This window comes from Ambystoma mexicanum, chromosome 12 (assembly GCF_040938575.1).
Source record: "Ambystoma mexicanum isolate Mex_15411 chromosome 12, UKY_AmexF1_1, whole genome shotgun sequence".
Lineage (NCBI taxonomy): Eukaryota > Metazoa > Chordata > Amphibia > Caudata > Ambystomatidae > Ambystoma > Ambystoma mexicanum.
In genome coordinates this window covers 888,654,575-888,670,584 of record NC_090936.1, presented here as the reverse complement: position 1 = coordinate 888,670,584, position 16,010 = coordinate 888,654,575, and the positions used below count along the sequence as shown (strand labels likewise).

The 16,010-nt window shown below is 51.5% G+C and overlaps 1 protein-coding gene across 5 annotated transcripts in view; it reads left to right on the top strand.

Moving 5' to 3' along the window:
• The window catches only part of OSBPL8 (oxysterol binding protein like 8), a 2,810,514-nt gene that overhangs the window by 2,165,422 nt on the left and 629,082 nt on the right, over nt 1-16,010 (top strand). The window lies entirely within an intron of this gene.

Genomic DNA, 16,010 nt, shown 5'->3' with positions numbered 1-16,010 from the left:
CCTTGGTATTCATTAGTGCTATGGGCCTGTATGAGGCCCCTTGTTCGGGGTCTTTTCCCGTTTTTTTTTTTTTTAAACTTTATTTTTTGAGATTTTCATAACATCAAATAACAAGTACGCCATTCTGGCATACCAACGTAACAGCAGGCGAAAGTAGGAAAGGGATTAGACCAGTTAGTTGAAGAGAGGGTGGGGAAAGGAGGGAATAGAACAAAAAGAAACTTAACATTACCCATTTACAGGTTCGACCACATTGCCCCGCCCCCCTGCTCCAGTGTCCACGTCTCTAGACCTCAAAATGTTCCTTATTCAATGGCGATTAGCACAAAGTTCAAAAGTGTGCAGTAACTTTTTTTTGCCTCAGTGACTTATATCGAGTTCAGGTGTCTTCTGTGTCAGACGGGACTGTACAGTTTAGCAAATATGCGATGTATGGTCCCCAGATGTCAGGAGGTTGTGCATGTAGTGGAAGGGTTCTTACAAAGTCGCTCTCTACGTCCTGACAATACGTTATGTCCCTTTTCCAATCTTCGAATCTGGGCAGGAGTCCACGGCTCCAAGCCATGGCGACACGTCTCCGGGCCAATACCAGAAGGAGGGCCGCCAGCCTACGAGATGCAGGTTGCAGGTATTTGGTGAGGCCGAGCAGGGGTGCCAACGGCTGCGGGGCTACCTGTTCACCAATTATATCAGCAATCATTTGTAACACCGAAACCCAGAAACGTTGAACACCTGGGCAATCCCAGGCTAAGTGGAAGAAATCAGTGTGCATTGCTGAACAAAGTTCACATTGAGCTGATGCCTCTGGGTGATGCCGATGCTTCTTAACAGGGGTATAGTATGTTTGGTGCACAAAGTTAAAATGTATTAGTTTGAAGCGTGTGTTCATTGCGACCTTTTGAGTTTGATGCAATATATATGACCAGTCCTCGACACTTATTGACTCCTGAAGAGCGGATTCCCATTTTTGTTTTGTTTTAGCGTTGGGTGACATAGTGTCTGCTACCAGGGATTTATAGAACAATGAGACCAACCTCCCCTCTCCCTCCGCCCGTATGGTGTTATGCAACAAATCCCAGATAGGTGGTTGTTGAGGAAACAAGGGGAACAGTTTTTGTAGGGTATGGCATAATCTAAAATATAGGAAGGTGTCTAGGGAAGTGTTACCACCTCTATCTTTGACCATTTGCGGGGTAAGAAAGGTGCCCTCCGGGAAAATGTCGCCAAAGGAATGAACGTTGATTTTGTCGGCCCAAATTAAGAAAAATTTCATTTGTGAGCGGAATGCCCGGAATAAACCTGATCGGCAGCAGAGGAGAATATCTTAGGCTCACACCGTACCTGGCAGCCATCTTTTTCCAGATTGTGTTTGTAGCCAGGGCCGTGTTCAATTTATTATATGGAACTGGAATTTGGCTGACCACAACGGCGCTGAGCAAGTCAGGTGAAGCCAAAGCGCGTTCTACCTGTACGTGCGGGCAGATGAAGTGGGACATATACCAGTAGCTCAGAAAATGCGCCTGCGCAGCCCAGTTATATTTTTCTATGTCTGGGAGCGCTAGTCCACCCTGCGACGTTGGTAGTACCAGGGTGTTATATGCCACCCGCGCAGGTTTCCCTGCCCACAGAATTTCTAGAACCGTGGACTTCACTTTCAGTAGAAAGGATTTGGGGAGAGCAACGGGATATTCGCGAACAAATACAATAGCTTAGGCAGGATAACCATTTTTGTTAGCGAGACCCTGCCCCAGAGTGTTAACGGCAGAGTTTTCCATCTATGTACACGGTCCTGAATAGAATTGAGCGTGGATATATAGTTATCTTTATAAATCTCGTGATAGTTTCGTGACATGTATATACCCAAGTAACGTACCCTTGTATTTTCCAATTTAAAGCCATAATCGTCTACGAATTCCGCTGTGTTGGGGGTCAGGGGAAGTATCACCGATTTGGAGTGGTTAATTTTTAGCCCGGACATATGCCCAAATCGTATGACTTCTCTCATTACCGGGTTAAGGTTCTCCCGGGGGTCACCGATAAATAATGCAACGTCGTCGGCATAGAGGGAGACGATTAATTTGTGGGGACCTGGTTTAAGGCCTCTATGTATTTGGAATTCACGCAATCTCGAGGCTAGGGGTTCCATTATGAGTGCAAAAATCAGGGCGGAGAGTGGGCATCCCTGTCTCGTGCCACGCTCCAGTGTTAAGCAAGAGGACCTAGTGTTTCCCATTAAGACATATGACCGGGGGTCGTTATACAGTAGGGACACCAGCTTGATGAAAAAGTTGCTGAAGCCCATCTGTCTCAGCGTTGCCAGCATAAATTGCCATTCCACAGAGTCGAATGCCTTCTCGGCGTCTAAAAACACTGCAATCGCCTGCTGAGTTGGATCTAAGGCCTCAATGACGCCAAACAAGCGTCTGATACCGTAGGTGGTGCTGCGACCCGGGATAAATCCGGCTTGGTCTCCGATTACTAGGGCCGGCATGAGAGGGAGGAGTCTAGAGGCCAAAATTTTGGCGAGGATTTTATTGTCTAGATTGATTAATGAAATTGGCCTGTAAGATGCACACTCATCGGCAGGTTTGCCATCCTTATGTAACACTATTATATTAGCCTCACGGAGTGTGGGGGGAAGGCAACCTCTCTTAATATATTCCTCATAGACGCTCAGCAAAATGGGGGCGAGGGTGACTGCATGCGCCTTGTAAAACTCCCCGGTGAGTCCCTCGGGTCCTGGTGCTTTAGAATTCGGGAGGGATTTTATTGCTTCCAAGGTTTCCTCTACTGTTATCGGAGCATTCAATGGTTCTCGCAGGATTGCATCCACCCAGTACAGTCTGGTGTCGTCCAGGTACTCCTGCAAGGAACTAGGATCTGATCTGCCTCTGGAACTGTACAGGTTTTGATAGAAGTCTCGGAATGTTGTGGCAATGTCCTTTTCTGAATAAACTGGCTGACCGTGTGTGTCTTTGATGCATTCCACCCGTCGGGGTTTTGTCTATTGATAAGAGGCGGGCAAGCAGTGCTCCCGGTTTCTGACCCTCTCCGTATTGCCGGACTAGATGTTTGCGATTTAGGAATTTTAGTTCCCTTTCGGCTGTCTCTCTGAATTTCTGAAGTTCCTCCTTCAGCTCTGCCTGTATTTGGGAGTTTGATGCAGAGGTGGCTCTGAGTTCCAACGCCTTGAGTCAGCGTTCACTGTCCGACAGCTCTCTACGGATCGACTTCAATATACCATTTTCCTTGGCGAGACAAATTCCCCGCACAAAGCATTTTAGCACCTCCCAGAAGGTGCTGGTCGAGTCCACAGTGCCCTGGTTTGTCTCAATGAAGGACGCAATTTCTTGTCGAAGTTCATCTGCAAAAACAGCGTCCGTCAGTGACCCTGGCTTGAACCTCCAGTGCAGGCCTGGGACTGTTGCCCCCGTCAAAGAGACATCCAGTGTGACCATTGAGTAGTCAGAGTGTGTACGTGGCCAGATCTGACTCGCTCCCCAGGAGAATGGACAATGAGAAGACGTCATGATGTAGTCTATTCGGGAGCTGGTATTATGAACTGGTGAGTGGAATGTGAAGTCCCTCGCATCCCGATTATGGAGCCGCCACGTGTCGATCAGACCAAACGATCAGCATATCTCACAGACTTGGATGCTTGCTTCAGACAAGTTTCTGATTGTATTATGGGATTTGTCAAGTGCTGGGTCCATAGGTGTGTTGAGATCAGCCCCCCAGATGATGGTTTCGGTGTTGATCTTTCCAAGTTGGGACATCACCCAGTTGAAGTTGTAGTGGCCATCAGTATTTGGAGCATATGAATTTACGATCACCACTTCTCTCCCTGCTATTATCCCCCTTACCAACAGGGCCCTACCTTCGGTGTCTTTCTGGGACTCGATGAGACTGAAGTTTGACCTCCTGTCGATCAAAATGGCGACCCCTCTGGCAAAGGATGAGTACGATGAGAAGTACCTGTGGCAGCCCCAGGCCTTGGCCCATTGAGATTCTGTTGCAGGTAGGAGATGTGTTTCCTGGAGAATGGCGATGTTAACATTATGTCTGCGTAAATATTGGAAGATTCTCCTGTTCTTTGCCGGTTGGTTGCCGCCCTGTATATTCCAGGCGGCTATCCTAAGCGTTGGCGTTGTCATTCAGGGGGCCAGGCAAGTTCTCTGCTCGACAGAATCAGAGGTGAAACTGACGGCTGGGGCCACCGAAGCAAGTCAAGAATGTGAGATTCAGGCCATCAGGGCTGCACAATTCAGACGCCGTGGAGTGAGAGCGGGGCGAGCAAGGTGCACGCGTCGAACCAAAGTCCCTCCCTTGTGTGGGCAACCCCCAACTGGCCCACGGTATTCCCTCCCTTGAAAACTAGGGGCGTTAGTAGCCCACCAAGAGGGTGCCGGGCTTCCATTAGCAACAGGAGTTCGTTCCTGCTGTAGTCGTCGTGGTTGGAAAGTAAGGGCACATTGGCGCCTGTCTCCCATGCTCGAAGTACTGTATTACGGAGGGTTTCGTCTTGCTCGATCTTCGCGCCTGGGTCTCGGGTTGTTCCCACTGTAACGCTCACCTGACTCCCACGGAGGCGCTGGCCTGGTTCGCGCTGCTGTGACCTCTTCTAAGGTGATGCGCAGGGTTCGGAAGACGGACTGGACCGGGCCCCCCAAATCTGGCTTGTCTGGCTCGCAGAAGTATCCTTCTGTAGGCGAAAATAGGGGATTAACTGTCTGCGGGGTAATGCAATCAGCCTCCCACTTTCCCCTCGCACCCTCCTCGAAACCCTTCTGTGATTCCTCGTAGTGTCTCACCTTAGGATCTGGAAGGATGAGCTCTCCATCCTGCTTCTGATGCAGGGTCGCCTTGGTATCCAGTTACTTCACTGGATTTTCGGATTGGTGAGAACCAAACTTGCTTGGCTTCCAGGTAAGTTTTTTGATAAGAGGTTCCCCTTGTGTCCATGCATTAATGTACTAATGCTAGTGTCTTTTTCCCCATAGGGGCCGGGGTACGGAATGCTGGGGAACAGGCACCGACCCGAGATGAGAGGTGAAATCCTTGTAGAAATCAGGTAAGTCTTTAATGAGCGTTTTTTGGTCATGTCTTTTCATTCGCTCATTAACGCTGATGTCTTTTTTTTCCCCTTAGGGGCCGGGGTCCGTAAATGCCAGGATGCGGCGCGGACCCGAAATGAAGAGGGAATGAATCAACAGGTAAGTCATAACATGGAGATTTAGCTTTCCTTATTCCCTTCTCTCTCTCACCTTTTGTTCTGGTCTTTTTCTCCCTAGGCGCTGGGGCGTGACTGCGAATCCGGATGATCGCTGCTGAACATGGAGGCACCCTGTAAAGGTGAGTGGAATGCGGCGCTGCAGCGATCGACGCGATGAGCTTTTAAATAAAAGTCTTCCTTTTCAGGATTGTCGGCGAGATGTCTCCGGGATGCGGCTTTAGCAGGTAAGGACTTTTCCTTCTTCTGTTCTCCTCTTCTCTTCCTTTGCAGGTGATCCAGGATGCTGGCAGGCGTGGCAGAAGTCAGGATGCAGGAGCAGACACGGTGAGCGTCCAGCTGCTAGATGCAGAACAACGCGAAGCGCATGTGGCTGTTCGGGTGGGGTTTAAATAGCTTTGGAAGAAGTTCCAGGCATGTATCCTTCCCCGACCACGCCCGGATGGTAAATTAGTCCCACAGGTAAAGTAGCTCCTTTCAGGCCTCAAGGAGGCGGGATCCTGCAGCATGGTCTGCATCAGGTAAGTGCACCCAAGCACTTCCATAATGAGCCTGGCGCCTATGGCACCAGGACTGATGTCTTTTATGAGCCTGGCGCCATAGGCGCCAGGACACTGTCCAAAGGGCCCCTATATGGGGTTGCTGGGTCCTTCCTTGGGGACTGGATGTCCGCTTTCGAGGACGCAGGGCTTGAACCGGCTCCCTGGGAGCGGGCATCATGATACCCACTGGGTCTACAGCCGGCCCGATCCAGATGGTCACGGGCCTCTTCTGGGGAGTTGAAGAATTGTGTTTTCCCTTCGTGCTGAATGCGAAGTTTCGCTGGGTATAACATGGAGTAGACGATTTGATTATCCTGTGGGCGGCGCTTGACAGATATATAGGATCTCCTTTGTGATTGCACTGCTTGGGAGAAATCGGGGAAAAATTGAATGGGATCGCCGTCATATTGTAGTTTCCCCTTGATTCTGGCCGCCTGGAGTACTGCATCACGGTCTTTATAATTTAGCAGCCTTGCTATTATTGGTCTTGGGTGTGTGCCTGGTGCCGGTCTGGTGTTCGGGATTCTGTGTGCTCTTTCAACAACAAACAGCTGGGATAGTGTCTCTTTTCCGAAGAGTGTGATGCACATTTGTTCCACAAAATCCTCCATTTTACCTGGGAGTTGTTGTTCTCTCACTCCTGTAATCCTGATGTTGTTCCTTCGGGAACGACCCTCCAAGTCTTAATTTTTGGCATTCACAATCTTCATCTGGGTTTCAAGTAGGGAGACTCGAGAGGTCAAGGCCGTCGACCCGTCATCCAGGTCAGACACACGCTGCTCCACGTTGTCGAGCCTGTCCGCATGTTTATCAAGTCTATGTTGAAGTTGGTCTACTTTAGTTGTCAAGGTGTCTAGCTTGCACCCTAGGCCGCTGATACCGGCTTTCGGGTCCATCAGGATCTCTCTGATATCTTGATGGGGTGTCTGTTCTTCCGATAATGCTGCCTCTAGTACAGGGGATTCAGGTCTACTGCTGGTTGTGGGTTTGTGCTGAGAGTTAAGTTCGAAGTGCAGTCTCTTCTGGGTTTTGTCTATTTTCCCGATGATAGCTTGTGGAGATGTTTGTGGCTGAGGTTGGGGCTTTGCTTAAGCAGGTCAAAGAGAGTGTCCGTTCGAACCTGCCAAGGATTGGTGCCTCGATTCTGTGGAGACAGGCTTGTATGAATTCAACCTGCCAAACGTTACCGGGTGGTTAGAGTGTGGCCGCAGACTCACTCGTAGGATTCAGATCAAGCAATGCGCTCCATCTCACTTTTATTGGGGTGCCCACAATCTCGATGAATGCTGTAATCAGTGTTTGCACCTCCACCACAGTCTTCGGAGGGGGTCCGCGGCCAGGTCCCACTCTCTCGTTCCTCCAGCCGCACCAGAGGGCAGCGACACTCGTTTCGACCACCAGAGCGTCGTGGATGCTGGATTCTTGATCAGAGGGGGCCGGATCGACCCTGGTGGTATTGCCGCAATGTCACGCGGCACGGTCCAACCGATTGTTCGTGGACCCTAGTGCAGGCCCCTCCACCTCGACGCAGGCTTGTCTTGTAGAGCGGCACTGCGACTTTCCCCGTCTCCGTCCCTCGACTGCGAGATCGGTGGAGTCGCAGTCAGGAGCTTAGCGTGGGACGCCCGCGCCCCGTGGCAGCCGGAGGCCCGTGGGCCAGAGGGATTACGCAGAATCGGGCCCGCCCCGCATGGCGACCCCGCGGGGGACCGCTCTCTCGCCTCAGCGTCCCCGCATCGGGACGCCCCGGCTCCCGGGCCGCACTCGGATGGAGCTTGTTCGGGGCGGGAGAGGTGGCGTCGCTCTGCCCCGCGGCCCCGCCGCCCTGCGTGCTCCCAGTGGTGTCTTCCTACCTGGGTCTTCGTAGGATGCCGGCGTTGCAGGCCTCCGCGCTGCTGGTCTTCCACCGGGCTGCTGCGGGACGGAGACCCCTCCGTCTCTATGGCGCCGTCTCGCCTACGTCTACCCGCCTTCTTGAGCGGCTCGGTGTGTGGCTCCGCTGGACGCCGCCTCGTTTCGCAGCACAGGCGTCCGGGGGGGGGCTCCTCTCTCGTCGACAGGCGGTCAGTAGGCCTCAAGACTCAGTATGTGAAACAGGGGATCAGGTTGCTTGTCGGGCATGGGATGTTGCGGGTGCACACAGCGGCAAACTGGAATAATTCGGCGACCGCAGGAGCAACAATGGATCAGGATTCATTAGAGCCCTACGGAGCTCTCTCAGGAAGCGCCCATCTTGGGTGGCTCTCTAGCGCCCTCTTGTCTTTTCCCGGTTTCAGGAGCAGAATGGTGGTTGACTCAGCCATGGAATTTGTTACTTTTTTGGTGGACAGGAAGGAATTGAATAATAGTGTTAGTTGCGGCACTAAGATGTGAGCAAATGTTCTAAATAATCATTGATTTTCTATTCATTTATTTTCAAGATTTTCAAATGTTTGATTATTTGAAAATCTTGAAAATAAATGAATAGAAGATGTGAGCAAATGTTATATAGAATTTAGCTGTCAGCCCATCCCGGCCTGGGGCCGTGTTTTTTAGAGACTTTATGGCCTCGAGGATTTCTTCTGCAGCAATCGGTTCCTCTAGGGAGTCGAGGGGGGCTGTGACTTCCGTGCTGCGAAATGATGCTAGGTAATGTCGCTGTCAATCTCTATCTTTAGAGGAAGACAGTGGCCCCTGCATGAGATTTGTGGTGGTTTGCTAGGATTTCAATTATGTCAGGAGTGGTGAACTTGCTTTTCCCATCCGGCCCTTTGAGATGTGTGATATTGTTTCTACTATGTGTCTTCCGTAGTTTGTATACTAATAACCGGTTTGCCTTATTACTGTTATGATAATAGAATTGTCTTGTTTACGCTAGGGCCTTTGCGGTACGGTCAGCCCAGTGCATTTCCAGCACCCTGGCTTTTTTTAGCTCCCTGTCTGCCTTCTAGAGAATTGGATCTTTAATTCTTTTTCTAAAGCTGAGACTTTGGATTCTAAAGCTTGTGTGTACATTTTGGAGATTCTGGCCTGCTCAGCGGCTGCGCTAATAAATACCCCTTTTATTACGTGCTTCATGGCATCCCACAATAGTCCTGTTGTGATTTCGGTGTTCTGATTTTCTTTGAAGTAATTGTTTAAGGCATCTTCGTTTTTCCCCCTAATCGCTTGATCTAATAGGAGGCTATCATTGAGCTTCTAGAATCTGGGAGGAGGGTCGGGGCTCCCCAGAATTGACAGATCTGCCGATACTGGTGCGTGATCGGACACCATGCGCGTGTGTATTTCAATGTTGCTAAAGCAGGGGAATAGGGTGCTGGTGGCTAGTAACAGATCAATGCGGGAGTGCCCTCCATGCGTGTTTTAGTAATGTGTATAATCGCTGGATTCTGGGTTTGCTACCCTCCAAATATCTACTGTACCCGATTCTCTTAGCAGCCTGGCAAAGGCCAGACCATGGGTGATATCAAGATTGGATGGGGGCAGCGATTTGTCCCTTGTGGGATCTGGGATTGTTTTAAAGTCCCCCCGACTAGGAGGAATCCTGTGGTGAAGGTTAGCAGTGGTGGGAGTAGCTCAAGAAGGAATTTGTCCTGATTTGTGTTAGGGGCGTATATCCCCGTGATTGTAATTGGTTGCTCCGCAATGTGCCCACGTATGAGGAGATATCTGCCCGCGGGATCCTTCTTAACTGTGGGACTGGACAGGGGAAACTTGTCGCTTATTAGGATCGCCACCCCTGTTTTTTTCTCGCCGCTGGAGGTGAAGAATTTCTGCTTGAAGCGCTTAAATTTGATTCGATGCTCATCGGCTGGTAGGAGGTGGGTCTCCTGGAGGATTACCACATCTCCTTTTAGCGCTGCCATTCTATTCGCCACCGATTTGCGCTTCCTTGGCGAGTTAAGGCCTTGGACGTTCCAGGTCAAAATGCGGACATCTCTAGCGTTGTCCGTGCCCGTTGACTATGGGGAAGGCGATTGACTGTGTGCCGAAAGTGATGTGTAGCAGTAGGGGTACCTTTGAGGGGTTCCCATGTGTGTGCAGTAGAGTGCTGTGGTTACCGATGTCTGCGCGTAAAACTGTAACCCTTAACTGGGGTCCCTTGGGATCTGAACTATGCCCGGGCCCTTCAACTCCCCCCTCCCCACCCCAACAAACTGTTGGAATGAGACCATAAAGCCCATTTGCGGGTTACTAGTCAGCCCCGTCGTCAGAAGCGCATCCAGCTGAGATGGATAATATCTGCAGGGCTGCGACCCCCCCAGGCTTAAAGACGGTACATGTGAGTTTGAGATGGAATCTTGTATAGCTACGCATATGTGGTTGCCCTCATGGGTGCCAGCTCCCTCGCCCTACCCATTGGGATGCGACGGGGGGATCTATCGCGGTGCCGGCTCATGCGCAGCATTGCGAATCCCCATGGAGGTATGGCACTAACCTTTCGTGTAAATTTCGGGCAAGCTGCCGGGGCTTCATAATCAGTTCCGATCATGCTGCCTCTGGGGGCCTCGAGGCCTGCGCCGCTTGCTGGTGCGCGACCAGCGGTTAGCTGTCGGAGAGCTGGGTAATGATTGAGTGTGTAGCAGGCTCTAAGTCCTCGTCGGTGGGTCCCTTTCCCAGGAACCGCTCTGCCTCCTTAGGGTTACAGATTTCCCTGCAAGACCCGTCCCATTCGAAGCAGAGGGCTGTTGGATGGCCCCAGCGATATTGTATATTCCTTTCCTGCAGCCATTCCGTTTGGTTGCGGAGCACTCTCTGTTTCTGGAGGGTTATACTTGCGAGGTCCTGGTATAACGCGATGTTAGCACCTCTGAAGGTGATCTGCTTCGAGAATCTGGCCTCCCTCATTATCTCCTCTTTGACCCTGAAGAAGTGGATTCGGGCGAGAACGTCCGGTGGATAGGATGATGCTTGTCTTGGCGCTGTACGGTGGACCCTGTCAATTTCTAGCGGGGCACTGTCCGGTAATGTTATGATGAATCTGAACAGGTCTTTGGTGAAGACTTCGAGTTCCGCGTTAGTGACTGTTGTCGGAATTCCGCGAATGCGGATGTTGTTGCGCCGGGATCGATTTTCTAAGTCCTCTTGTTTGCTTTTAAGCGAGTCACATCTAGCTTCCAGGGCCGCTATTCTATTAAGGCCACACTCCAGCTCAAATGTGTTGTCGCACAGGCCTTTCTCCACTTCCTCTGTGCGTTTTTCTACCCCCTCCAATCTTCTATCCAGTGAGGCAATCTTTTTGGTGACCTCTTCTGTGCCCTTTTGGATCTCTTTGGTGAGAGCTAGTAGGAGATCTTTTAGGTCTGTCTTGGTGGCGAAGTGGTCGGTCTGTGCCTGTTCCGATGCATGGGCGCCGCCGGCTGTTGCCCCCCCAACCGGGTCTGGTTTTCCCGCTTTGTTCTGGTACGTGTTGCTCATCATTGTTGTAATGTCCACCTGTTTTGCCGTTTTGCTGCTTTTGGACATACCTCTGCCTGTCGGGGTGCGCAGGTGCAGTGGTCTGACCACAGTTCCCAGGCCCTTCCGCAGACAGGAGTTAAAGCTACGCCTGAAGTGTCCCATGGTGGAGGGGAAGTAGTATGAGTCTCAGCGATGCTATGTCATTTGAACTGGAGTGGAAGCTGCTGGTTGTGCCGGCACTGCGCGGTTTGCCCTTTAGGGAGGCCCCCTTAATGATCTGATGCACTTCGGTGCTGCGTTGAGACGCACTTGGGCTGCACTACCCTTTTTCTCGGGTCAGGGTGCCCCTGCATGATTCGCACGGGGATCCCTCGAGGTGTTGTGCCTGGTGTCTGCACCAGAAAAGTTCTGCCCAAGCTCCCCCTGTGCCGGAATTGTTGCTGCAGGCCAAGACAGGTGGAGAGTTTGGAGTGGTGGTCACTGTATTAGAGAACGGCGCGCTGCTGAGCTTGCGGGTGAGCATGTTAATTCGCCCGTGGATGTGCTTGGCGCCTGCAGGGAGGCAGTCCCAGGTGGGCTACAGAGCGCAGTTATTGATGGCAGTTTGACAGCAGCTGTGTTGGGGAAAGTAACTGTTGTCTGGCGTTAGCGTGAGCTGCAGACTAACCTTTGCATGGGTGCTTGCAGGATCCACGAGTCCTGGGTGCCAGCTGGTAAAGCGCCGAAGGGACCGCCGGTCGAGCTCTCAAGAGTCCACCGCCGCCCCAGGGTCATGAGGGAGGGAGTGCCGCAGGCCTTCATGAAGGGGCTCGGGTGGAGGCCGTGGCGTGTGGTCAGCGCTGCCACTGAAGCTGGGTGATGAGAGGTCCCCCTGGAGCGGGGCTTCGGACCGTTGGAGCGCCACTCTGCCGCGCCCGGCTCCGCTCCCGCAAGTTGGTGGCGGCTGATGCTGGGAGGTCTCCTGGAGCTGCGATCGCGGGGCTTCTTGGTCCGCGATGAAGCAGATCACGGCGATTCTGAACTTGGGTCCCGGCAGCGGCCCGCGGCTAGCTGGTGCTGGCGATGGCAGGCAGGGGACGCAGACCGCGCTAAGCACAGCGGCCCATCCCCCCCCCGTGGGTGCAACTGGCCGGAACGCTCGGCCGCCATCTTCGATCCTCTCTCGCCTGGAGACCCGGAGCCCACGTGGCCCCGGGGACGCCCCGAGTTTTCTTCGACCCGGCTCACCGGGGGCAGGGAGCGTTCATGCCCCCGTCGTGACAAGTGCCGGCTCCACGGCGGCTTTAATCCGCTGGATTCCGCTCCGACACCAGGGCTGTCCAGGAGCTCTTAAGGAGCCATGCCGCATGGTGGGCTCCCGGCCACGCCGCCTATGCACTGCTTTTTATAAAAAAATGTGTCCAGAAATACATGCTTTCGGTTAGTCGCGCTAAACATACTCCACCGCACCTACATGACCACACATAGAGTGGCCAAATTCAATGTAAAAGCAACGTCAAATTGTCCTTGGTGCCGCATGGAGGGTGCTGATCTGATTCACATGTTTTGGAAGTTCTCTAGGCTGGGCAATTTCTGGCCACAAGTGCAGAAATCCTGCATAACAGCTGCAATTCTAACTATACTTGGAGTCCACCTGAATGCCTGTTCAGCGCATATCCCAGACAGAATAAAAATATCGCCACGTAATCAAGTTTATGGACCTTGCGTATGTCTTGGCAAAAAGACGCATAGCCATATTTTGGAAACTCAGACGGACCCCCCAATATACGGTATGGTGGAAGGAATTTGAGCAATGGTCCCTAGCTGAAACTAAGACCTGGGTTCGATCTTTGAGCAATGACACCAATGGGACTTCTGATCACTTTGAGGGCTGGAACGCCCTTGTTCTTGCAATGTTCCATCCATCAAAGGATTTGCCACCCTGAGCACTACAACCCACTGCTGTTTAAGCTGTACTTAGTATCTTACCCTGACTTGAAGTTTCCGGCCCAATCCGGACACATGGTTTATTTGATACCTGTTTACCATGTTTCTGAATCACTGCCTAGCTATGGGCCTGCCCTTAGAATATGTACACTGTCCAAGCGTTGTTTACTCTCTTTTGGAGTTGCTAATGTTTTGGTGTCTATAATTTGTTGTCGACCTTGTGAAACTGATTCAACATCTAGGAAAAGGGCAAATGTACTGAATTTTCTAGTACTGAATGATTGAAATATTTGCCTTATCTGGCATTATACTGTACATTACTGTGTTGATAATATCCTTAAAATCAATAAAAAATATTTAACAATAAATAAGTCAAAAGACTAGTGAGCTGTGCGGGGGGGGGGACTTTACTGGGGTTCGCGGAGGATGTAGTGACAGGTGTCAACCAGAAATTTTCTAAAACTTGGAGCACCTGTGTGTCTAAACTCACCTGGATCGAGCTGAATGAATAGCCTGCTGAGGTGCAAATACTGGCTGGCACACTTCCTTTTTCTTCAGAAGAAATGGCACTGTACTCTTAAGCAAAAATGAAAGGTGCAATAAGACTTCATTTTTTACCAACCTTACTAATGGCACATCTTCATTACTGGACTTCTATTGGGTGTGAGGACAATATGGTTATCTCTACCTTCCCCGATCCTGGAGAGGCATCTGTTCATTCGCCACCTTTCATTTGGCCACTCTCGTAGTGCCCGACTCGTATTTGACTGTTAGAAATGTGCTGCCCCCGTTGCAACTGAGCCCCTTCCCCATCAGCGTGCTCACCAGTCACTAAGAGCACAACGACAAAAGAGGTTGAATTATTGGTCCCAAGATTCCTCTGACAAGCTCAAAGCGATAGAAGAACAATGTCGTCTGTTCACAAATACGGAAGCGTTTTTTTGCTTCACTGCTTGTACGTGCCATCCAAACGGCAGCCAATGCCAAGTGGTTGCAGATAACCAGGTGGGAGATGCTCCAGATAGTGAACCAGACAGAGCAGGGTCTCAATTCAATAAAAACAGAATTGCGGGCTATTCGCTGCATGACCCCCCAGAACCGCTATGTTCTGGATTTATTTACTGCAATGAAAGGGAACTTGTGCAAGAAGATGGGAACTTCTTGCTGCTAATACACCCCCCCCTCCCAAATGATGTGGACAATGAATCTTTAACCCACGCCAAAAGGGCCCTCCACAACTTGTGGATTGCTATGGAAAAGGAAGCAGAAGTGAGTTCTGTAGACTTGTTCGATTGGATGTTTTCATGGGCCCTGTCTTAGTTGGGGATAGCTGTAAAGGTGCTGGTTCATATCATGGCATTTTTTCTGGTAAATATTTGTTCCTGTCAAATGATTCTACGGGGCCGCTCCAAGACACTGCCTAAGAGTGCAATGATGATGTCTGCGTCTATATCAACAGGTTAAGCCGCTCCCCGCTCGAAACACGTGTACACACAGACTGACAAGCAGAATGGTAAAATAGAGCACAGGATGGTAAGAGAAGAACAAGCAGTCGGTCCCCCCACCTGATCCAGAAATTTATGTGGCGCATTGGGTAGATTTGGCAGGAGATTGGGGGTGATGCTTTAGGGCGTGTACCACAGAAGAGTTTGCCCGGATGGGGGAAGTTTACTTCACGTGTGGGTACCCAAAGATGACGATTATAGTAGAAGGAGAATGGCTGGGTTAGTTAATGTAGTATAAACTAAAGGGGGGAGTGTTGTAATGCAAGTGCAATGTCCCAGACATGCGAAGAGATTTAGACAGTGCAAAACGTATTAGAAGGTGGCCTATTGCTAGTAGGTCTCGTTGGGCGTGACAGAATGCTCATGGATCAATTTTTTAGTTAGCTTTGACACCATATAGCCACACAGAAAGAGCATGTGGATGCAGAGGTTAAAGTAAGCATGATGATTCGAGGGGATTCGGTCCTCCGACGTATTCCATATCTATGACAGTAATCACCACAGCTGTGCTGCTTCGGAAAATCTTTTGGCGCCTGCGTCGATGACGTCGATACGCCTTCCTCGAGGACCTCCTCCGATGGCCGACGTCACCAGATGTTAGTAGGACGCACGACGCCCGTAGCCTCAGTTCCGTTTTTTCCGCGAACGTGTTCGCTTCGGGAATCTCGGCGCGCCTCGACTCTTTGGAGTTTCTGTTGTTTCTCGGTTCTTCGAACCTGTTCGTTTTGGGAAGTTTCTTCTTCATGAAGGATGTCTACCTCGTCTTCCACCCCGCGTCCGGGCTTTAAGAAGTGCGGGGACTGTGGGTCCAAGATGTCGGTGACAGACTCGCACGACGCCTGCCTCTGGTGCCTCCGGGAGGCCCATCACACGGATGACTTTGTCGACTGCCAGTCGCTCACGTCCAAAGCCTTGCAGGAGCGCAAGAAGAAGTTGTCGGTAGGTAAGGTGTCCAAGCCACGGAAGTCGAGGTCTGCAGGGCTTTCGACGGATAATTCGAGGGGCGACTCGCTGCGTCGTTGTTGGAAGTCCAGTGGGTCTCGGTCCCGGAGTCGGTCCCGCCACTCCTCTGCCTCTTCGAGGCACTCCCGGAAGCGCTGTCATTGGTTGCCTTCCCAGGCCTCATCCGAGGACTCTGCCCGTCAGTGGGTCGCTTATCCCACCATGCATGTGACGCCAGAGGAATGGGCTTCCTTCGGGATGAACATTTTAACGATTCTCGAATCGCAGGGCACCGGTCCGTCTGCGCCTCCGAGTGGGGTCGGTTGTGATCGGTCGAGAGGCACCGCTCGCACGCCTTCGGGCTCGGGTGGTCGGCACCTTTCACGGGAGAGGTCCCGCTCGGACAAGGGGAATCGTTCTCGTCATGCCCGGTCCAGGTCCCATTCCTCGACGCGCTCGAGACCGTGTGAACCTGTGGTGTCTTCG